General features: G+C 34.4%; 1 long non-coding RNA gene across 1 annotated transcript in view; it reads right to left on the bottom strand.

Annotated features, from left to right (window-relative positions):
- The window catches only part of LOC150108923 (uncharacterized), an 88,266-nt gene extending 64,377 nt beyond the window's left edge, over positions 1 to 23,889 (bottom strand). Inside the window, exon 1 of the long non-coding RNA XR_016549403.1 lies at positions 23,604 to 23,889. This is a non-coding gene — a long non-coding RNA (uncharacterized LOC150108923). The remainder of the gene's footprint in view (positions 1 to 23,603) is intronic.
- Positions 23,890 to 24,140: the final 251 nt, after the last annotated feature.

The raw sequence follows: 24,140 nt of genomic DNA on the forward strand, positions 1-24,140 counted from the left end.
TCTGCTAGGGAGCGTAGTAGTGGAGAGACATAGGGGATATTTATGTCCCGGTGGATCTGGGCGTTCCTGATTGACCACGGGGCGTCCAGTATCATTCGCTGGCACTTGTTCTGTAGTCTTTGTAGCTTGAGGATGTTTGTCTTGGAGGTATGGCTACAGGCTGGAGAGGCGTATATAACTGTGGGACGGATCACTGTCTTGTACAGTAGAATTTTGTTTCCTGAGCTTAGTTTGCTGTGTCTGTTGATCAAGGGGTATAGCTGGGCGATAACTTTTGAAGCTTTGGTGCATGTGCTCTTGATGTGGTTGTTGAAGCATAATCGCTTATCGAGAATTATTCCGAGGTATTTTGCTTCTGTTTTCCAGGGAATTTTAGAGTTGAACAGGGTGATGTCTCCTTGTGTGTGGGGGGGGAGATGCTCGTCTTCTTGTGAAGAGTATCGTTTTGCTTTTCTGGGGGTTTAATTGTAGTCGCTAGTCTTTAAATCATTTTTCTAGATTCAGGATGGTGTCTTGTAGTTTTTTGGTAACGAGATATGTGGTTGGCGAGATCTGGCTAGAATAGCCGTGTCATCTGCATAAAGGGCGATGGTGGATGTGAGAGGATTTTGAGGGATGTCTGCCATATAGATGTTGAACAGGATCGGGGCTAGCAGTGATCCTTGAGGAACTCCAGCGAGGATTTTCCGTTGGGTTGAGACTGTTTCATTGATTCTGACTTGCATCCTCCTGTTGGAGAGGTATGATTTGATCAGGTGTATCATGTTTAGTGGAATGTTAGCGATGATAAGTTTGTAGAGGAGGCCTTGGTCCCAGATCTTATCGAAGGCCTTTGAGATGTCTAGGAAGATGGCTCCAGTGTGTTGATTCCAATTAAATCCTGTGGTGATGTATTCTACCAGTCTATGGAGGAAATGAAACAACCTTCTTTCAAGAAAATTGTTATCGATATGTCATAAAAATAAAATGGTGTTTTTTGACTAATTAATTTTATATTTCTAATTTTTTATTAATATCTTAGTTTTCAAGAAATAAGAAATAAAATATTAAATTCCATCTTATTCTTTACAATTTATATGCGTGCATTCTTCTGACTAGTTTGTCCGTTTTAGGCAATGAAAAATCAATCTTTCTTATTAATACGTGTATGTGCGTGCTTGTTCCAGAAATGTAATCACGATAGCAAAATTTGTATTTATGTAACGGGATTTCAATTCGAAATTTTATTCAATTTCCCTTCATTCAATGTTTCTAAATTTTGATGTTTGTCAGCCCAGAAGTCTTTCGTGATTTCGGATCTAAACTTCTATAGAACACAAAAGAAATAACGAGGAAGTAAAACTTATTTTTCTGCTATTACCATACGAGCATATTTGCAAATATGATTTATTCCAGGCTGTCGGATTCCGTGAAATGAGATTGAGCACAAAAGATCTCAACGAACGACATAATTCTCTAGTATTATCCATCTACTCGCAACTAATAGAATAGCATCGAAGTATTCTACATAACTATTTCGTTGTTGGGAAGGTGACCTTTATTTATTTTTCCTCTCAGATTATGTAAGTTCTCGTTTTCCTCATAATCTAATATTCAATGTACTTTTGAATGATTTGATTTCGTCTGCACACTATCAGAGGAAAATGCGCCGATCCTCCGAAACATTTCAGTTTCAACAATGCCAGGAACATTATCTACGCTTTTGAATATTTTGCTGTGTTAGCATGTTTCGGACGGTAGTGGATTTTTCCACTCTAAGCTTGGTTTTGAAGTCTCTTTCAAATGTCATTTATTCTACCAAGTAAAGCTAAACTCGTAATTTAACTAGCTATAATAAGAGCAGATGTTGAAGTATTCACAATCTGCGATCAATATCTTTTTACTGCAATCATGTTCTAATGACGTCATAATTGACTATTTTCTTCCAATCTTTATAGAAGCAGCATCAATAGATATTAATGACTGGCATACAGACTTTTCAACAAAAGCCACGAGGACCTGCCGTAAATTCTCCACGGATTCTCGGTATGTAAATCGCATTGTTCGTGATATTTTTAGAAGTTCTGCTTAACGCATAATTGTCGTAAATATAGTAGTTATTCCAAGATTACTACTAGAGGGCGCTTCGCTCTCCAATCCATGACTATTTGCTTTTACTGTAGAATCAACAAACCTAAATCGTGTGTGTCTATATGTGAAGTTTTAAAAAAATTAAATACATTAAAAAATTCTTTTTTAAACATTGTTAAATATATGTTTAAAAGAATTTTTTAAAATAAATGACGAACATCATTAGATTTTGCTTAAAGGGAGAAAAAGACTGTCGTTTTACTTATAGAGTTGCATCAAACTTGAGAATGAGCACTCATTGATTGGTTCTTAATTAAACTAAGCAGATGAGTTGAGAAGAAATGCGTTTGTCAGAATCTAATTATAGAACAATCACTTTTTAATTTCGCATTAAGAAAATTAGTTCCTTCTAAAGTGATTAAAAAAAAACTCGTTAACTACTTAGATGCGACCACATCTAAAATTCTGATTGCAGTCGGACTTAATTTTTTCTTTCTTTCATTGCATGGCTTTGTCGGTGCTCTCCATCCACATGCGCTAGCTTATCTTTCAACCTGAGAATGCCACCATGAATTATTAAAATATCTTAGAGAAAAGCGATGATGGTAAGACGACTATCAAAAGAATTCCTGAAGTTCTTAAATGAAAAGAAAGAGGAAAAATGCACTCGGAATGCGGTTTTTAATTAAAAATGCTTTGGAGAACTTCTAAGAAGTTAACTGTTCGAAATATTGTAAAGTTAAGCCACACTCTAACCAAGCTCTATTGTGGAAAAAAAAATGAAAACAATTTTTCTACGGAATCACTTTTTTTTTTTTTTTAAAAGGAAAAAAAAAAGTCAAATGAAACTAGTGATAAATAATACATTTAATAATGAAGAGCTTAAAAAAAGGGGGGGAAAGCAGGGGATGAAAAACTCTAATCATGATCCACGTATTGTTTCCCGGTCAGTTTTGAATTACTGGAGGTCTCATTCTGTATGGGATAGGCGAGACTCAACTTCGGCTTAAGAACAAAATTGATGGATTCAAGGTCATCATTACTGGCATTCCCGTAATGATACAAACACACACGCATATGTGACCAATCTTTCCCATATGTAACTATACAACTTAAAATTCTGAAATATAGAACTGTTTTGGATAAGTTTTGCTGTTCTTGGCCAATGCTGTTAAGGAAGTCCCTAAATTCTAGACATGTATAGAAATGAATTGTGAGCGTATTCATTGTTATACTTAGCAATAAGTTGACTCAAGTAAACGTCAAGCTATTTTTATTTCCTCAACTTAATAACGGAAATTTGGGAGTGTTTCTAATATTTTGGCCACTGAGTGTACATTTTAAATATAGCCCAGTGAGTTAATTTTAAAGTGAAACAAATATCAAAATTTACGGTATAAAATCTTATGATTTTAATATTCGTATGTCAGCCTCTCAGACATGCGAGTCGTGTTGATACCTACGTGGCGTAATAGACTGGGGAAGGTGAGCCGAGAAGTAATATGCCATCGGCCACAACTGAATTCTAAATAACTGTTTAGCAATTTTAATCCTGTATTTGAAATTTATATTGGAAGCAAATCTAGCGAGTAAGAATCGGTAATGAGATCCGGACATCTAAAGTTCGTTACTCTAAAATTTCGAATTATCTTAAGCCATTTTAATTCCATCTTATCTTCAGGGCTTAATTTAAGTGAATGTTCGTTTTCATTTTTTTATTCTCTGTTTTATTTATTTATTTTTTTATATAGTTAATTGAAATACATCTTTTTATCAAGATTAGCTGCTCTTTCATATTCCAAATTTCAGAATACCGTTTTTCAAATTAATAACTTCAGTAAGTCAGTAAAGGTAGGCTAGCTCATGTTTCGAGAAATTATTTATGTAACCCCACCCAAGAACGGTCGTAGACCTTGAGTACATCAACATACAGTGGGTGGGCTAAGAATGTTGTTTATTTTTTACATTTTGCATAATAATATGAGCAGCAATTAACAATATCAAAGTTCCGAATATGGAAACGAGACAGTCATAAATGCTTTCCAAAATGACATTCTTGTATTGTGATTTTTTATCGCAGCAATTGAAAACCTAAACCCGCAGCCTTGTTCTATTCATTGACTTAGACATTTTTTTTTTTGTCTACTCTTCTTGCTGGAAATAATCTGACTTGAAATCAAAATTGAATGGAAATGAGTATCCTAAATTCCATATAATCCTTTCGAGCCATAGTTGGAGTTACTGCTTTATATAATTCCTAAATGTTTACCGTATTTGTTTCGCTTACACATGATATGAGAAAAAAAGCAGATGGCTGGATAAATTTTCGTTATTATACCAAATAAATTTCAATAAAATCTAATTTAATCAGAGCCAAGGAAAAACATATACGAACTGACAAACAGCAGCGAGATCGACTCTTCATTACAGCAGATGGTAATTTCAATGCTACCGTCGTAAATTAGTTGGCACACAACGTACACATTAATATTTTTTCCAGGAAAATGCAACCGGTAGAAGATTAGGATTTCTCAGCGTACCTTGGCTACACAGTGGCAGATTTTTTTGCGTGTTGAGATATGTGAAATGTGACAAAATACTTATTTGCGATTATATTGAAATTAAAAGAATTATGTAAAGGGATTTTTTTTAATTAATAGGATTTTTAATATATCCTAAACATAACTTGAAAATGTACGAACTACAATAAAATTATACTAATGATATTCTCTCGCGGCTTACATTTTGAGAAACGCTGTTCTAGGGCAAGCCCCCATTAAAGGACCCCGAAATGCACATTAGTAGAAACTGGGTCATAGAATACAAGTACAAAAATCACTAGAAAAATGACGACTCGGAGGTAGACCAAGACAATCACATCTTATAGTCCTTTTAAAGACTGGCTTAAAGGGGCGAAGCAAGAATGCTTTTCATCTTCCCCGTTATCTGTATAGGACAGCGTAGGGATAAGGTGTTACTGATTGAGCTATTAAAACTCTGATCATGGCAGGAGGGTAACAGCAATAGCCGAGCCTCAGTTAGAACTTCATTGGCTACAGCATTGCCATCCATTACCCTCCAAGGGTATTGGATTGAATGAATCAATAGACCAACTACCAATCACATTTACTTAATGCAGAATTTTATATATACTTTGCATATATAAAAATAATAAAAAGGTGTATAAACGTCTTATTAAAGCATTCTGGATCAGAGATGGTTATGAAGTTTTCCTTAAAAACAAAGTAAACTCTACTTAATAAGATATAATCTTATAGTCATAATCTGTCTAGCAGTGGTACTTCTTTTAAGCCTATTAGAATTATATACACAAAGAACTATTGCATAAGCAATTGTGATGTCAATTAGCCTAGTGGTGAGAATATTTCACTCGATAACCGTGCTTACATTATGGTAAAGGATTGAACAAGAATATAACTTATTGGCAAGGAGAATTTAATTTCTAACTAAAGAATTCGTAATAAAAATTCCTCCTTCGTACAGTTGGAAGAAGTGATTCTTTGAAAATGCCAATTAAAACGCTAATTACCTTTTAGGCGTAAATTTCGTTTGGTGTAATCTTAACAATAAGCCATCATGTTAATGTTCGGTAATTTAAATGCGATGCTGTGTGATTTATTTAAATTGCGCATTTATAATCCTTAAGTATTCAGGAAAAATATATTACAACAATAATCATCCGCCCTTTTTTGTTAGATGTGTTGTAGCATTGGACATCTGAATTTTATTAGATTCTATAAATTCAGGAAGTAATGTAGATGTTTCATTAGCCTTAAATGGCTTTCGTTTCATGTTTGACATGAATTTTGTTGTTGGAATCCAAGTTTTTAATAAACCCAAATATTCCTCAACGAAAATGAAATTTGTTTTAGTGCGTCATGCTCAGTTTCTTGGAATTTGGTGATGGTTAAGTGTGTTCAGGGTTCTGTCAATTAAGTTTTTATTAATTGCGTTCTTTGACTCGGTATTTGACCCACGCTGCATGCTGCTTTTTATTGGGTGAACACGTTACACGTTTAATGAGATTCTATTGTAATCATGCTCCCTAAGTGTATGTTATTCCTATTATTGTTTTAAATTACTGTACTAATGATGTCCTAAGATACTTAGGATGATTTATTTACAATTAAATAATTTTCACTGTGGTTATACGTGTGTTTCTTTTAATTAATACATAACCTTATTTGCTTTGGCCATAATTGTAGCGAAATTAAACAAAGCTCCCAAATAGACCATCAATGACTCCGGGAACTTATTTCAATCCTTCTTTAAACCTTTTCGACCGCTAAAAAGAATTAGGATTACTTCTACTACATCGGTTCCCTCAAAAATAATAACTTTTATTTAAAAAAAAATTGAAAGTAATAATTATATTATTACTTTCATTTTAATCTCTAGCTTTTATAAACTTTGCGGTAATAAAGTACAATTTTTAACGCACATTTTTATAGTTCTTATTCTTAGTTTTCAATCATCTCAAAACATACGTTTTTATGACTCCAATTCTCACCATCCCTCCTAAGACTATTCAACCTTTGAGGACTTTCGATACCCTCACTGATAATAAACTCAAAGAAACCATCAATGTTTATAGTTGGGAAGTAATTAGCGGTAAAACTGAATTCATAGTTTCTGTAATCTCCTTCGAACAGATATAAAATGTTAATAAAATTTTTGAAATTATCTTCTTTATGCTGTAAACTACATTGCTCACTTAATTACGATATGAAGATTGCAGAAAGAGTTGTTGCAGAATGTTCAATATTATCTTACTCGTGTTTTTCTAGCCCATAATTAGTATCAGGAAGAAAACCTTTCACAAAAGTATTATCAGTATTCAATAAACCATAAAGTTGAGATGCGAACCCATTTATAGACTAATTGTTGCATTTCTGAAGGTTTTAAGCGTCGCTGAAATCGAATTAATTTATAAAGAACTTCAGACAATTAGCACAGTACATACTGTATATCAGACAACAGTATAGTTAATGTAAAGTCCGTTTGTTTGAAGTATTTAGTAGAGCTCCGGGGCATAGCTTGAAGAATGTATAAACCTGTATTGGAATGAGGGACTTCCGAATCAGACCTAGGTTCCAATCCCTTCCAGAACATGAACCTTATAACATTTTTGCAACTGCAGGAGTTAGTCGGTTTCAGATTACTTTAGTAATGAACACCATAACCTTATTCGCTTTACCATATATTGTAATGAAATTAAAGAAAGCTTCCAAATAGACCATCAGGGACTCCACGAATTTATCTCAACCGAAACCGCACTGTCATATCGAAGCGTGGATGTAGCATTTATCTCCTAGAAAACTTTGGTTTTTACTCGGGCTAGGACGCATGAAGGTAAATTCATTGTACAATTCTCTTCTTTTCTCGCCAACACAATTTAATTAAAATCATTATTTATTCATAGAAGAACAGCAGAGAATTTTACTATTAGGCTAGTTATTAAATGGCGCTCTGCTTGGATGATAAAACTTGATGGTTTTTTCAGGGATGAGTTTTTTTAAGAGATGCTGCAATAATTCCTGAAGGAGACTCATCAACCATATAGTCCCACGGTAACCTTCTTTTAATTTTTCATTTTCATGACTTATTTACCAGATACGTAATCGTACTTTTGTATTTTTTTCCCAGTTTTTATTGTAATCGTTGTAATTTCTGTGTCTGATTTAAAACTAACTCGTATTTTCCTCATATGTTGAGTTTAAGCAGTCTAAACTTAAGGCTACTGAATAATGAAAAATTTAAATATTTTCTGAAAGTTGAAACATGAATAAGAGCAGGAAACTGGAGAAATAATATCTAAAAAGGACTAGGAAGAGTTCTACACTGGTCCGAGTAAAATGTATTATTTTTACTCGCCCAACATTAAGAGATGTATAGCTAAACATTAAAAAAAAACCAAAATTTAATTTTTATTACCAACTTTGATGCTTTATTGTATTATCCCTCTAATTCTCGGGGATATTTCTGGAACGAGTTGGACTGGACTTCAGGACATATAAGTAATAACGCCCATTGCATTACTGCCACATCAATTCCTCCATTGGAAACGAAAAAACATTCATCTTCGGCATCAAAGCAGAACTAGCTGTTACCATGGTTACGCAGAAGCATTATGCCACGACTATTTCCCTCGTCAGAAAGAAGTAATTTTATTATATACGGAGAATGAAAAACAGGCACTTTTGTAAAGTCCATCTGTTAACCTCTCTTTCTTTCTCTCTCTCTCTCGCCAGAATGGACGAGAACAGGAGGGAGATCCTCAATTGCCTAACTTGAAAAAAAAAGCATTTTTTTAATGTTGTGCATTTATTATTCAGTCAACCAACCTTTTAGTTGTAAATTAATTGTCCCAACATTCAGGGTACCAATTAGATCAAACCATGCACGCTTCCGCGCGAACACACACACAACAGAGATACCGAACAAATTATCTTAAACACAGAAAGAAAACCAAATGGTAAAATGATGTTCAGAAGGAGTTTAGTAAAAAAATGAAACGAATTTGCATAAATGAAGAAGAAAAATCTATCCACATTTATCCATGCAAGCAGAAATCTCAAATACATCTTGCAGAATAATTACGGGTGTGCAGTCTTTTGGCAACAACAGGAAAACAAAACAACACGAGAAAAGAGAATAACACGATCTTTGTTCTCTTTTCTGACCTTGGAAAATTTTCCGTTACAAGAAAGGCATTTTCATCATTCTCTTTTAATATGGAAGGAATGGATGAGTGCCGTCTCTTTCACTTTAAAATAAATGGAGTTGAATTCTTCGTTTTAATTTTCTCACTTCCTTTTGTTTCCCATTTCAATATTTTCTGTACTGTTGAAACGTATGCCTAAAATGAATTCTTATTATCGAACTGGAAGACTATTAAGAATACCCATTTATCAACATGACGGGTTCTGCTCTATGGCCCGCTTCATTTAGACGAATCGAAAAATCTGAGCACAGTCCTCGTTTACACACACACACACACACACACACACACACACACACACACACACACACACACACACACAGGTCTGTCTATTCAGAATATTCCGAAATACGTTGAATATGTAGATTTTGTAGATAAGTTTACAGCTATAAATCTCAACATTGGCAGAAGCAAAGATTATCTGGTGTGTGCAATCTTTGATCTGCACACTTAAACTTCCATTGCTTGTTAACACCTTTTGGTCCTCATCATTTTCCTGTGAGAAGATGAGGACTGATATTAACTTATTGTCAAATTACGATGGTTAAATCGTTTATCCCACCTACTGTCCTATCATATTTAAACATTAATTCACATTAAGTATACTTTATTAAAGTGTCCGTATTAATCTGCATATATTAAATGGAATCTTCCATTATTCGATTTGTTATGCAACCGAAGTAGTGACGATCTCAAAAGTAGAGAGCGGTTTCGACCACCCTCAATATAAACCAGCGGATGAACACATGCAAGTTTACCACATAGTCATTGCTGCTTTGATATGATTATAAGCAACGGCAACCTTTCTTATACTGCATTTGCGTTTCATTCTAGAGGAAAATGCACCAAAGCTTCAACTTCTTAATGCTTAAGTCGAACACGCCTTGTTTATAAACTTTTTTTTTTCATAGTAGTTTTAGTAAAAATATGAATCACAATTTGATATGCATGCAAAGTATTTAAATTTGGGAAATAATCGGCAGATATGAATCTGGAAATAATGTTTAGTATTTTAAACAAATGATAACGTGGAATCCTGTCACTTTCTCCTCTAATTCCCCCCCCCCCCATCTACTCAAGGAATAAGAGTGAAATACTGTCTATGAATAAAGAGTGAAGCGAGATAAAAATAAAAATTCTATTTATATCGGAACGAAGCGTTACATTCGCGTAGATACCAAAATAGAAAATATAAAGCAACGTTACTTTTGCGTACACTCTTAGAGGGGTAAAGGTCGCAGTGGGAATAACTTTCCATTTCAGAAATTTCTCATAAACATGGTCATATCTTGTATTCAGTTAAGTGATAAAAAAAAAAAAAAACATAAACTGAGATTCGTACTTGACTCAGGATAATTATAAATATCACAAGATTTTTTTTTTTCATTATTTAATGAAGTTGCATTTTAAAAATGGTCCTAAAATACTTGAATTCAATAAAGGAAAAAGGAAACATTAAATAATTTCCTTGCTCATCATTCTTTCCTTTATCGTTAGTAACTCTCGAACCAGACCTGTTCCACTGATGGCACTCGTGAAAGGAGTGCCTTGCCAATATCACCCTATTAGATGTTACTTATCTTGATGTCCTTGCAGTTAATATATTGAAAACCGCGGACTTCAGTTATTGTTTGTGTGTTAGCTTGAGTAGTACATTATAACACGCAGTACCCCTAGAAAGCGAAAATGGAGCTTTCTTTCATAAAGAAATAAACGAACGAGCTACCTGGTGGTGTAGTTATTAGAGTAGATTGATATTGCCGGTGATTTCTTTTACGTCGTATATCGATTGCACAGGTGCGTCACTAACAGAAGCTCGGCTTATGCTCTGATGGAACTGTAGTAATTATTTGTTATTTACTATTTCATGAAACTGAATTTCCAATTTTTGAAAAAAATTATATGGCAAGTTAGAAATAGATTGTATAACATATTCTGGCTGAAACAAATATATGTAACTTTATTGTTATTAATCTTAAAATTATTGAATTTTAAATATTTTTAAAGGAAGTATTATGATATTTGTTACTAATAAAAATTATGACCCTATTCTCTGTTGATCAGCAAATCAACTAAATAAAAATTAACAACCAAATAAGATTACTCATAATAAACATACGAAAGTTTCATTTGAAATAATTGCTACACTCGGTGGGATGTTTTAAATCCAATACCCTTGGAGGGTAATGGATGGCAATGCTTAGCTAATGAAGTTCTAACTGAGGCTCGGCTATTGCTGTTACCCTCCGGCCATGATCAGAGCTTTAATAGCTCAATAACACCTTATACCTACACTGTCCTCTACAGATAACGGGGAAGATGAAAAGCATTCTTGCTTCGCCCCTTTAAGCCAGTCCTTATAAGGATTGCTACACTCGTGGCCTGGATAAGAATAGCTGCACTGCAGCCCATCCCAGGTAATTGATGGCAATGCTGTAGCCAATGAAGTTCTAACTGAGACTCGGCTATTGCTGTTACCCTCCTACCATGATCAGAGCTTTAATAGCTCAATAACACCTTATCCCTTCACTGTCCTCTACAGATAACAGGGAAGATGAAAAGCATTCTTGCTTCACTCATCTAGCCAAAAAAAAAAAAAAAAAATGCAATACTAAATGTCACAGTTAAGTGTTTGTAAGAAAAAAATTACAGGCTCAAGAATGATTATTTCTGATAATGAAATGATCAGAAATAATCATTGTAAAGTGCTTGTGGCTTATACTCCCCACCACCATTTTATTTAGTTACAAAATAGTTCAGTGTAATATCGACTCCAAATAGCAACTCGACACATTTTTGCTATTTGGGCTTAGTTTCATTACATTGTGTTAAGCCAGAGAATACTTTCTTTTATTATAGTTTTGTACCGTTCCGCTAATAAAAATAGTTGAATGATAGTAATGAATGAGAACTGAATACGATCATCCTCTATTTCATTAAATGGATTCGCATAAAATTCATTCTCATGTGTCCATTTGTATGAAAAAAAAAAAAACGAAATAATTTAAGAGTTGGTGTTTTAGCAAAATACGCCGAAAAGATAACAATACAAGAATAGCTTTTCCTGGTTGCTAGGCTATCTTTATAAAACACCAACAGTTCTCCAGTGCTTTAATTCCACTCTTTTTTAAACTGAAAACATCTCATGTACGTAAAAGAATTTTTATTATCAAATAAGTTCTATAGCGAAGTTTGCAGATATCATTAAAATTATAATCTCATGGCTCCTTTTTTTAAAAAAAGAAAGTATTTCAGAGTAATTTGTTTGCTTTCTTGCCCTGACAATGTACAACCTCACTTTAAAAAAAAAAAAACGTATAACGAGCTGTTCGATATTTGATAAAATTCTACAAGTAATGGATTGTTTTATTTTTTCACTCTGAGTGATAAATAATTCTGACAGTTCCTGAAACGAAAACCAGTCGCTATAAAAAATTAAAAATAATGTGCGGAGAAGTACCTGGATTGCATTTTCATTTTAACGTAATCATCACCGATGCGTCTAAAGAAACATTTACTGAAATAGGTCAGATGTGTAATGGAGAAGCTCGACCAAGTATGTTACTCCAAAGTACAAAGATTTCTGTTGGAAAAGGTCTGTCGGTGACAACAAAGAACTCGTTCTCCCTGTCGCGTATAATGAAAAGAGGAGGCGTCTTGTGTTTCTCTTTTCATAAATTCCTATTGTTTATCTAAAGCGTGGATAATATTAATTTTGTATAAAAATAACTAATCTCGATCGATTTTTTTTTTAATGACTAGGCTGTGATGCTAATACCTCTCCGGTTAATAATTGAAATATTTCATTATACACTATAGCGATTTGACAGCTATGCATATTAAATCTGAACAACTTCAATGCAAATGCAATGTAATTACACATGAACGAAGATGTAAATGATGGTTTCCACAAGGTTTGTTTTTATTAAAACACTGCCAGTATCTTTTAATAAAACCGTGTGAATTAGAGTTGGTGGAGTTTGGTTTTAACACGACAGCTGCACATGATTTTAGACAGATCCACCAGAGATCTCTATTCAATGGATGAAGAATCACTGGGTTACATACATTCGGGAGGATTGAATCGAACAATCGAGATTATGAAAAAAAAACTAAGGTTTAATAACTAGTAATGCAAAAAGCGTATCTACAAGTTACAACTTACAAAGTGGCTCATCGGATTTAATTTTTACATATCCCCTAACAAAAGATGTTTGTAGAAATACAGTATTGCCCTCTGGCGGCCACCGAGTAGAACTTTTGGTTATTCATAAAAACGATAACTGACTGAGAAGGCTTTAGTTGGCTATCCCGATATTAAATATTGCTTTATTAAAAAATTTGGCTTAATACATGTTTGAAAAAATAGCATACATAAGGTTTCTTCGTGGATGATGGATTAAATTACTAGCTAAATTATAATCATGTAATTTTACAAAGGTACAATCCGTTAAAAAATGCAGAACAGATAATTCCTCAATTCCCATCTCTGAAATTCTTGATTAAGGTTGAACAGCTTTTTCAAATGAACTTTTTTTTTTTCATCACAGGAAAAAACGGGAAAAAAACATTCGAAGCATGAAAAACTATTTTTATGGTATTTTACCTGTCCTTAAAATTTTAAAGAACCTGAAGTTATGAAGAATCTGATGTTGGGAAAGAGGATTACTAATTGAAATTTTAGTAAATATCAAAAAAGGACGTTGGGTCAATCAGACTAATTTAAAATATCAGAAAATAGGTTGTTATTTCAACATATATATACGAAAATTTAGGGAAACACACTACAAACCTTTTTTTAGTAATGTTAAAATGAAGGGCAGTAGCTATGTAAAATAAGAAACAGATGAAGAAGATTGAACTATTACAGTAACTAAACATACTATCCTACTGCCAGAAAAAAAAAGTTTTTGAATTACTGTCAGCCAGGAATAGAAAAGTAATTTTCAAGCGTGATCAGTATATGAAGATGTTGGGGTATCGCATAAAAATGATTTAAAATCCGTCTAGAGAACTAGAAGACATTGCCTACAAAGTGAGCTTTCATTGCAATTTTTATAATCCATTTTTAAATAACTCACGAAATGTAGGGCTCCCTGTTGGCTGAGGGGTTAGCTATCCACTCTCCAGACTTTGGGTACGAATCCCGCAGTGGGCATGGATGATATTTGTAACTGTTTTTAGGCGTAGATGAATTTCATCGGCAGGGGTGAGGCCGTTTCCCCCGCTTATTTAGACCCTTAAAAAAAGGGGGAGTCTATCTTTGGTCGCTAGAGCAGGGTTCTGGACTATGTAAAAAAATAAAAAATACCAAAAAATAATCATTAGAAATCTTTAACTTACCTGTGGTACTAAATGTACTGTAGATTTGTAATTATTCATGGGTTGAGTCGTATAAAAAATAAATAAAATAATAATTCCACTGTGAAGCAGAAAAGCCTTATCCTTAAAAGATGAAATCTTCATTTTCTTCACTTAAGAGCAAGTTTTCTGTACAGATTTAAAGAAAACAACACAATACTTCCGCATATGCTCTATTTAAATCGAAAACTACTGAGGGATGTATTCAGAAGACCACTTGCGAACGTTTCTACGTCACACAGTTTAATTTCTTGGACTTTGTTATGAGGCACTAAGAAGCCATTATTGACATTGGAGGCAATTAATCTTGATAACGCTGAGCATTTTCCTCCATTCTGTCCTTCTGGATATTAATAAAGACGAGATCAAGTTTAATAGTAAGGCATGTAATGATGTAAACCGTCAAAGAAGTTTTCAACAAAGTAAACACGCCAACTAGCTATAACATAAACTAATCTGCTAACAGACACGAGTCACCGTTTTGCACGTGCCACTCGATCTCGTTGCATTCCCGAAGCTACCCACGCACACCACATAATGAATCATCTCGGGTGACAGTCTATTAATGTGCCCATCATCGATTTCAATGATCCATTCAGAGTGCCAGTAATGCGACACTTTTTTGAAGATCTAATAAATACAAAGAAAAAATCTTTATTCATTGCTTACTGAATGTTTTTTTTCTTGTACATCTAATCACGAGCAAAGCATCTTTCCCTTCGCGAGATTCTACAGTAGATCATACTTGATAATAAATTTATTATTTATTTTTATTCCTTTTTTAAAAAAAAATCTAATTAGTGCAACCCAGCAGTTCCAAACTGTTAGATGGGGACAATGTCTAACTCAGTTTTTTAATTTATGAATAATTATAATTAGTACTACTAATCATTTAATATTTGTATTATTGGCCTTCCAACTGGGTGAACGAGACAGTGGTAACTCGACGAACTGCCCAAATCCCAATAACTTACTGTTTTATATAGTTCATGGAAGTATCAGATGTTTTCATTCGATTTTATGGTTGGAAGAAAACTAACCCACAAAGTCCAATCGATTAATTCGGTGCAGAGGGGGGGGGGGAACAGTGGAGGGAAACTTTCATTGCATATTAGCATCTGCATTCTCTTCCCGAATGGAGATATTTTCCGAATGATAGTTTGCCATGTCACCAGATTTATTGTTCATATTGTTACGTGACACCTCCAGGGAGTTCAGAGACTGATTGAGGGAGGGCATCTGCTCTACAGATCTCTGTCTCCGTCCACCAACTACAACGAACTGCAACTACCATCATCATCTACACCAACGCCATTTACCGCCTGTGAAAATACTAATATTTTCACAGGAGGTAAATGAATTTCATTCAATCACAAACATCCATGCCCACGGCGGGATTCGAACCGGAGCCTTTTGGCTGGAGAGCGGACACGCTAACCACTCAGCCAACCAGGCCCGCATTTACACGATGGAATGTTTAAAATTAGGTGATGACATCGTTTGCTCTTTATCTTGAATGATGGGTAAATTCACCAGACTGCAATTAAATCAAACATTGAGGGTGATGTGTAGACTGTGCATCCTCCTCAAACCAGACGGAGGAATGTGTTGTAGATATAATAGCTTCAGATCCAAATCAACATTTAACGGAATCAATGTGAGAAAGAGAAATACCAATACGCGAAATGCAACCCATTTGCAATGTTTGGTAGGAGTTATAATTAAATCTTATGTTGGCGAAAATTATTCAGCATTCTTACTTTTAGATAATTTTACTTTTAACATTAAACATAATGTTTCATATTTGTTCCAATTTTTTTTCTCACTGACCTTTTATTAAGTAAGTAGTAGTACATCTAGTAGAATTCAGTTCAATCAAGTTCAGCAAATGCCCGATAACTCTCCTATGTTCTTCCGAATCAACTTATAAACTTCAGTTAAATTTCCTCCCAACCTCCAAGAATTTATAAATCTCCTCAAATACCTTCGAATCTTTAACCACCAATAAGTGTAGATTAAGAAAATCTTGGGTCTTAATCCAATTCTGATCTGATCTTAAAGACTTATCTCAACTGAATTATTAATCCATGTATTTATCCGTTTCTGAATCCTGTCCATTCAATTCAGAATCATCCGATACTTCCTTCGTACAAAATCTAAGTTTACTGGGGATAAATGTAAATATATAATTTCATTTCCTTGACTACTCCAATCTTTCAAGATCGTTCTAAAGAACTGAAGTGGAATGTATAATTGCCCACAGTACTTAAATTTGAGTCATCAAATTTATTCACCCCTGTTATTTGAATCGCTTATGAATATAGTAACAAGGGATCTTAAAGATCCACCGGAGAATCCCGTTTCTAACCAGCTCCCTCTCAGAAAACTCCTCTAAATGTAACTTTCACGTGTAAGTATCACGTGATTTCCTCGCCACTCGGTAATCATCGATACCCATTAGGAACATTTTAATTAGGAGGTTTATGTGAAGCGTATTAAAAACTTTGATTAAATTTCAAGTCACGTCGCAACCATTACTACCTTGATCGATTTCCTTCGTGATCTCTGACTAAAAAAAAAAAAAAAAAAAAAAAAAAAAGGAAAAGTGAGCGAGTATCTTATAATTGATCTCTCCTCAATTAAACCAGTTCTACTTAATGATCATCAAGAATATCTTGAATAGAATTACTAATTGATTAATCTTCTATTCTCCGAAACTCGAACTTTTTTGTTTCCTTAATTAAAATTAATTTAAATTTAATTAAAATTAATTTAAATTAAATTTCGAATTATCATTTGGAAAACCCTTCAGCTAACATAAATATTCTTTTGTTTCATTTGTGCACAGTTTTTTTTTTTTTTTACAAACCACATACTCCTTCATAAAAATAACTTACTAGAGTGTCATATTCCTGTGGGCCGAGGACAACCTTGTCGACTTCAATGATATTTAGCACCATCGTATTTCACACAAGAAAGATCATCTAGCTTTTGATCTCTCCACACAAATCAGCCCTTTTTCATTCTATCTCATAAACATAACTCACTATATAAAATACAGTGGAATAAAACTTCTAAGATGAAAAAGTACTTCATAAGCATAATCTTCTAAATGGAGAACCACTTTCCAACCCTTACTATCACCCTTTTTGTATCACAATCCATAATTATCGTGTTAACATTAATTGGATAAAATTATAAAATACCAAGACACTACGTTTGTGGTTCTTCACGAACTGATTCATTCTTCAAAATCTCTTAAGTTGATTATACATTTTGAAATCGTGAAAAAGAAAATGAAATTACCGCATGTATTTGTTTTTATGATAACTCAATGAAATAGGTGTACCTGCTCAGTCAGCTTAGCTATCTGGTTAAGAATACTCCCTTTTCACGATTAGGGTTTGTGATGTCGTTCGGAGATAAAAATTTCGTTTTAAAGCTTTTCATTTTTATATTTACTTAAATAAACCTAATAATCTTATATAGTCATGTTGTTAGGAGTGCAATTATCCTTTGGATAATATAAAATAAAATAGAAAATGCCATAATTTGCTGCTGTAAATATAAATTCTCTCCCCACACTCCCACTACACCTGCAATTTACGGTACTGTTAAAGTAAGTTGAACAGTTCCATTTGTAAAAGTTACCGGATTGCCACCCCGAGGACGATGCGACATTTTGGTTTTTCATTCAGAAAACCTTGACTCGATTCAAAGTTTGCATCTAGTCAAGCTTTCTAGTGCACGGACTAGATTCGAAGCTGAATTTAGACGATCGCAGCCGTATCTTTCCTTCCATTCCACGTGCTATCTAATATGTAGCCAGTAGATGCAGTTACGAGAAAAAATACAGTAGTCTCTTACTTGCCGCCTTTTAATTGGAAAGACTTGATTAGAATTTTATTAAACAGGTATGAACAAGAGATTGATGAGAATACGCAAAGCACTATATATGTTTGCGTTAAGTATTCCTTATAAGGACTGGCTTAAAGGGGCGAAGCAAGAATGCTTTACATATTCCCCGTTATCTGTAGAGGACAGTGTAAGGATAAGGTGTTATTGAGCTATAATAAAGCTCTGATCATGGCAGGAGGGTAACAGCAATAGCCCAGCCTCAGTTAGAACTTCATTGGCTACAGCATTGCCATATTTAAAGATAAAGCCGTCTCTAAAAATTCGGACGATCCCTAGGCCACTCAATCGTGGGCGAAAGACCGTCCATCTCAACGGTGGCTCCACTCAGTGATGGCCTTCCACCCACACACCACCACCACCACCGAGCAGAACCGCTCATATTCCGAAGAAAAGCATTCACCGACAAAGCCCCTCAGCGGGCCGTGCCGGAGAATTAAATTGCTCCCTTAAGGCAAAAACCTTAAGAGAGCGAACTCAAACTCTCGAATCTCTGCGCCCCAGGGGGTAACAGCAACAGCCAAACCTCGGTTAAACTTCGTTGGCACAGCCTTGCTATCCATTACCTCCTCGGGTACCCATTTAAGCCGCCTCGTACGACATGCATGAGCTACATTGATGCTATTCTTATCCTGGCAACTACTCGAGGATTCATTAAGTATTATAACTTATGAAATTTTAAAAGGTGTATTCGTAAATGCACAGATTTTGATTTCAAACTTACATAACTAGAAATAGATCTCATAGAACAAAATTTATTATTTAAAATTAATTCTATTTATATATATATAATTAACTTAAATGTCAATTATTTGACGACCAGAACAAAAGAGATAAAAGAATTTACCGAACTTGATGAAAACGCTCTAAGATTATAACAATGAAATCGTTGTCACTGTATACAAAATGAATTCTACAAAAATAACTACAATGTAGTTATTTTTGCATCACCAAAAATTAGAAAATTATGTGGAAACAAAAAAAATGATAATAATATAATTCTTAATTACTTAATGCGTGTGCAAAGGTGTTTGATTTACATAAATGATTAATTATTAAAATAAATATATAAATCAAATAGTAAATAATAAATATGGTAGTTGTAGACACAAGTCAATTTTTTGTTTATTTTTAAACATATTTAATTTCGTGTGCAATTGCCAGTTCGTCTCGTTTTTTGTTTTTTTTTTCAGCGATATTTCTTTGCATCTTATTAGAAGTTCCTAATTTGCGTAATGTCTTTCATTTAAAAAAATACTAATAAACTTAGGATAATTATATACACGCTCTTTTGGAAGATAATTGACCTAATTTATTTTAAAGGTTCTTTTGATCAATTTTTCCAAAGAGGCTAGTAATTTCAAGACGTCAAAAAAATCAATACCACCCGCTAAAGACATATTCACTAGACGGTACTACCATAGGGTTGCATCCTTTTCAATCTTTCCATGGCGATCTTTCTGATGAGATTGTAACGAAGATTTTAATGCCATTCGGCATTTTTGATACTGCGTTTGATTCGGGAGGCTTCAAAATTTATCATTTCCCCAAAACTGTTCACCGAGTTATCCGTGTTGTTCTGTCTTTGTCATAATTGTTTCAATGCGTAATTGGTAGCCTTTTGTACTTCTTTCTAATTAGAAAATTAACATTGTGCTTCACTATTCCTCAGAAAAAGTGAATTCTACTAATGAAAACAGTCACGGATATGATCCAGTTTTTTTTTTTTTTTTTCATCCTTCTAGTTCAACTCCCAATATTCAAATTGGGCTGACGTGATGAACATTGTATTACCGTTATTATTCTCTGAAAATTGCGGGTTGACGATCGCAGATGTGTGACGGTGAACATGTTGGAATATACACATATTCCAACTTGTGTCCAAGGATTGGTTTTGGCATGGTTCGGCATACCTGATCGAAACGGTACAAGGGACATAATGTGAGAATCAGCTTCCACATCATTACTATCACTCCCAAAATATCATCGAAATAAAAACCGCGCGTGATGGAATTATAGAAATACGTCCATCAGAAAGCCAAACAGCGTGACTAGTCGTGCCACTGACCGAATCGCTCTCCACGTGAAGATTACTGAGGGAACTAACCTTCTCAAAGGGGAATTAACTATTATCACTCGCACTCAGTATTTTAGACTTATTCAGTTGTGTGTTGGCGTCACCATTGTGGGATTTTCAATAGATACGACTGCGTAACATTTCGTTTTCTCCACCCTGACATCTTAACAGCATTTCAGAGTGAAATGACAGTTCTCTCTTTTGCTTCATTCAGTATGCATGATCGACATGACTTCTGAAAGATGTGCTAATCTTGTTTGTAATTGCATTGTATTTTCTTACAATGCAATGAGAATTCCTAAAAAATATGTTCGTGGGTCTGGAAATAACAAATCTGACCCCCCACACACACACATTTTTTTCTATAATATTCAAAGCGAAAACAAGGCAAATGAAATCAAATTTCTTAAACCCGGGGACTGGTTCCTCTTGTAGCGTTTATTCTGGTCAAAAGTAGAAGTAAATAGCACAGGAATTTTTTGGGGGGGGGGGATTTGATTACAATTCGACTGGCCAAGCGCCTTATTCCAACTTTCCATGCTGTAATAATTTAAGCTATCATTTAGTACCAAATTGGGTGCTTAATCCCAACTTTTTTAATGTGATGATTATACGCATTACGTTCATCTGATTCTTCCTTCTCATAAATACTTTCTTTTGAATTGCCTTCAAGTGAATTAGATTAAATATAAGAAACATGGATCTCAAGCCATTTATTTCAATAAAGTTTAGAGATATAATGAAATAATAATTAGAGTAGGAAAACTTTGGCTAAGAATCTAATGGTTTAATATCAATCAAATTAATAGACAGAGAAAACCATCTTGACATTTCGTTTGAACGTGCCTATTAGAATCGCCCAGGCCTGTCTACTTTCCCGAAAGCATCTATTTTACCATTTTCAATGAATTACAAGCATCACTAGCGCTTATCAAAGAAGTGCGTTGGTATATCTGATCAACACTTTATTTCTTGTGAGAGCAAATATTGCTTTCTCAGTCAAGATGCTGACGTATAAACTGGCATTTCTAAACTTCACCGTGTGTTTAAATGCTAGTTGTTTTGAATATCAGTACTCGCAGTAGTCTCTATCTTTAATTATAGAAGTGTCGAGCTAGCATGACGACTCAGAGCACCCTAAAAATACGGATCGTTTTGTGGGTGGTGATTAAAAAGGGGAGAAATCAATTTGTTCTAAACCATTGGTTATATACAATAAATTTAAAATGAATCTAGTTTTTTAATGTTATGATGACACAATTCATCAAGCGTAGAATATTGCTACACTTGATACCAAGTGCTGTGTGAAATGAGAATATTTAGTATAAAATTGATCCTTTTGAACCATTTTGCAGTGACCCCATGTATATAAGGCGGATGCTGGACCTCTCTTTTCCATAGATAGGATGTCCTTAAGAGATGTATCATACTCCTTGGAAAGATCTCGGTTCGAATTCATTTTAGAATACCAAAAATCTTATTTTATGAGGCTTTTCAGATCAGAGCGAATTAGTCCGTCTTAGACGGATATGGAAGTGCTTTCCAATCGTAAAACATACCCAGTCATAATACGCTGACATCAGAGCGTCTTAGTTGTTTCTGCAGCAATTGCAACCAATCGTATTTCCTCTAGACTTCTCCAGCAATCGAATTGTTCAACCAGACCAGATTAGCTACACGGTCAGTCCTTTGCATGATGTAAAAGCATTTCAAACTGTATGATGTGTAAACATATTTTGTTGATGGCAGAATAACCATTCATTGAGAGATTTTTCGGCATTGCAATTGCAATCATATGCAGAAAAGTTTTGGTTAAAATGATTTTGTTACTCCATAACATTAATATCATTTCAATTTTGAAACTCTTAGCCGTATCTAAATCTTTGTGGAAAGACAACACAACCCTGCCACTTCCAACTGAGACTTAACCCAGAACCTTATGGGATACAGGAATGATCGTGCGGCGTCCACTATGGACGCCGTATAATCACTCCCGTATCCCATTTCTCCCTGATTAGGAACAGGGCACTGATAAATGACATTCTGAGATCACAAAAAAAAAAAAAAATCCCAGGACGTATTCCTTGATACACAAACATATACCAGATAAACCGTTTGGAATACCGAAACAACAGTACCTGCGTAGAATGACAGCATTTATCTTTCGTTTGTATTTTCTGAAATGTTTAGGGTTTAAAAAAAAGAAGCGAATTTTAATTTATCAGTTCGTTTACTACTGATACCTTAAGCCGGAGAAACACATAACCCAGGGCTTTAGTGCCTATCACACAATAATACACAGAGTTTAACTTAATCACCAAACTATTACTTTTTAAGTGGCGTGGTTAACTAAAGCTAAAATTTAAAAAAAAATTCAAAAACTTATCCAGATACCAAAATATTTATAATCATATTTTTGTTCCAAATTTGTTCCATAATGAATATATCAAGATTACATAAATTTTTAATATATTAATAGAACGCCCGTGTATTTTTTATTATAAATTCTGTTTTTGAGCTACCTGAAAATCGATGATTTTTCCTCATAGAACATTTATGATCTTACAATTTCAAGAAACTACCCAAGATGCTATCGTTTTAATACTTTTATGATATACTGATTCAACTGCATAAAATTTGAATGATTTACCAGAAACGCCAAAAGGCATCTTTAGGTTTATGCTAATATATCAAACATTCAGCGTTTGAATACTCTCAAACCGATGGGTATGTTTATAAGACGGTGTTAGTCGCGACATTTATAACGCATGGAATAGTACTCACCTAGATTTCCCATAGCCAGTAGTTCAGCCGATAGACGGTCAACTCAGCCTTTGATTGTCTAATAGTTTGTTTTGGTTATCGTAATTACTATATAGGTGGACAAACAACCATGCTTAATTCACATTTAAAGATATAAATGACATCATTAAGAAAATCAAATACTTTTTATAAGTAATTCCAATATTAAATAATATTGACGTCTATATATGCGCAATTCCAGATTCACATCTACGACTGACGATATAAACTATTGGTATCAATAACTTATTTTCATTTACCAAACACTCCTCACTCAGCCTCTGCCAAATAGATAACTAATGATCCTTGTATCTCTTCGTTAACTAATAGTAAAACAGTTTTGTATCTTTCTCCCACGCAGTATGAATAAAACTCGTGATACTGGAATGTGTCATGGATAATATCAGCGAAAAGTCACTCAAGTAAGTAATTGCATTATGCTTTGAGCTTTTTTTACGGCATGTGTGTTGTTTGTATTGTGTATAGATGATATATATTTAAAGGAAGTGAACAGATCATATAGAATACACACCACCTGCATGCAAAGTATCCACAGTACTCATGCCGTTATGCTCCACATACAGCAGAAAAAGGAAACACGCACGTACAACAAAGTCAATAGAATATTTTTCATACCTTTTTTACTGCTTCCCTACATTCTGTTTACGACTACAATAAGATATTCAATCACAGATGTTCGAGTTTTGGCGCTGAGTAGTTCACATCAGTCTTCAAACACAGGATCGTTATTGCACATTTTCACCTTCTATCTGTTCTATCTATTGTGAGTTTTCACTTCTTTTTAGTTCATTTCTTACTTAATGACAGGCAAGAAGCCTTCTCGCGAAAGGAAGAAATTTTCCCCATTGAAAACTGCGACACGAACACACACACACACATCCTTTCTCTCAGGCATCTGCCACGAGTGTAGCATCGCCACGGGTTTGTAGAATGCTCTGTGCTCCGCTGATGTTAGGATCGACTTATGAGAAGCGGGCAAGATACGATCGATTAGCCCAGACCTTGTTAACGCGAATGCTCTGCTTTTCGAGGACAGATTCTGTTGCACAGATAACTTGCAAACTGTCTCGTTGACAATCACAGTAACCTCGTTTCTCCACTAAACGCCTGACGGAATATGAAAGTTATTAGTTTTCATTATCACAATTGCAC

This window comes from Typopeltis vanoorti, chromosome 2 (genome assembly GCF_054136105.1).
Source record: "Typopeltis vanoorti isolate ZY-2024b chromosome 2, IOZ_Tvanoo_1.0, whole genome shotgun sequence".
Lineage (NCBI taxonomy): Eukaryota > Metazoa > Arthropoda > Arachnida > Uropygi > Thelyphonidae > Typopeltis > Typopeltis vanoorti.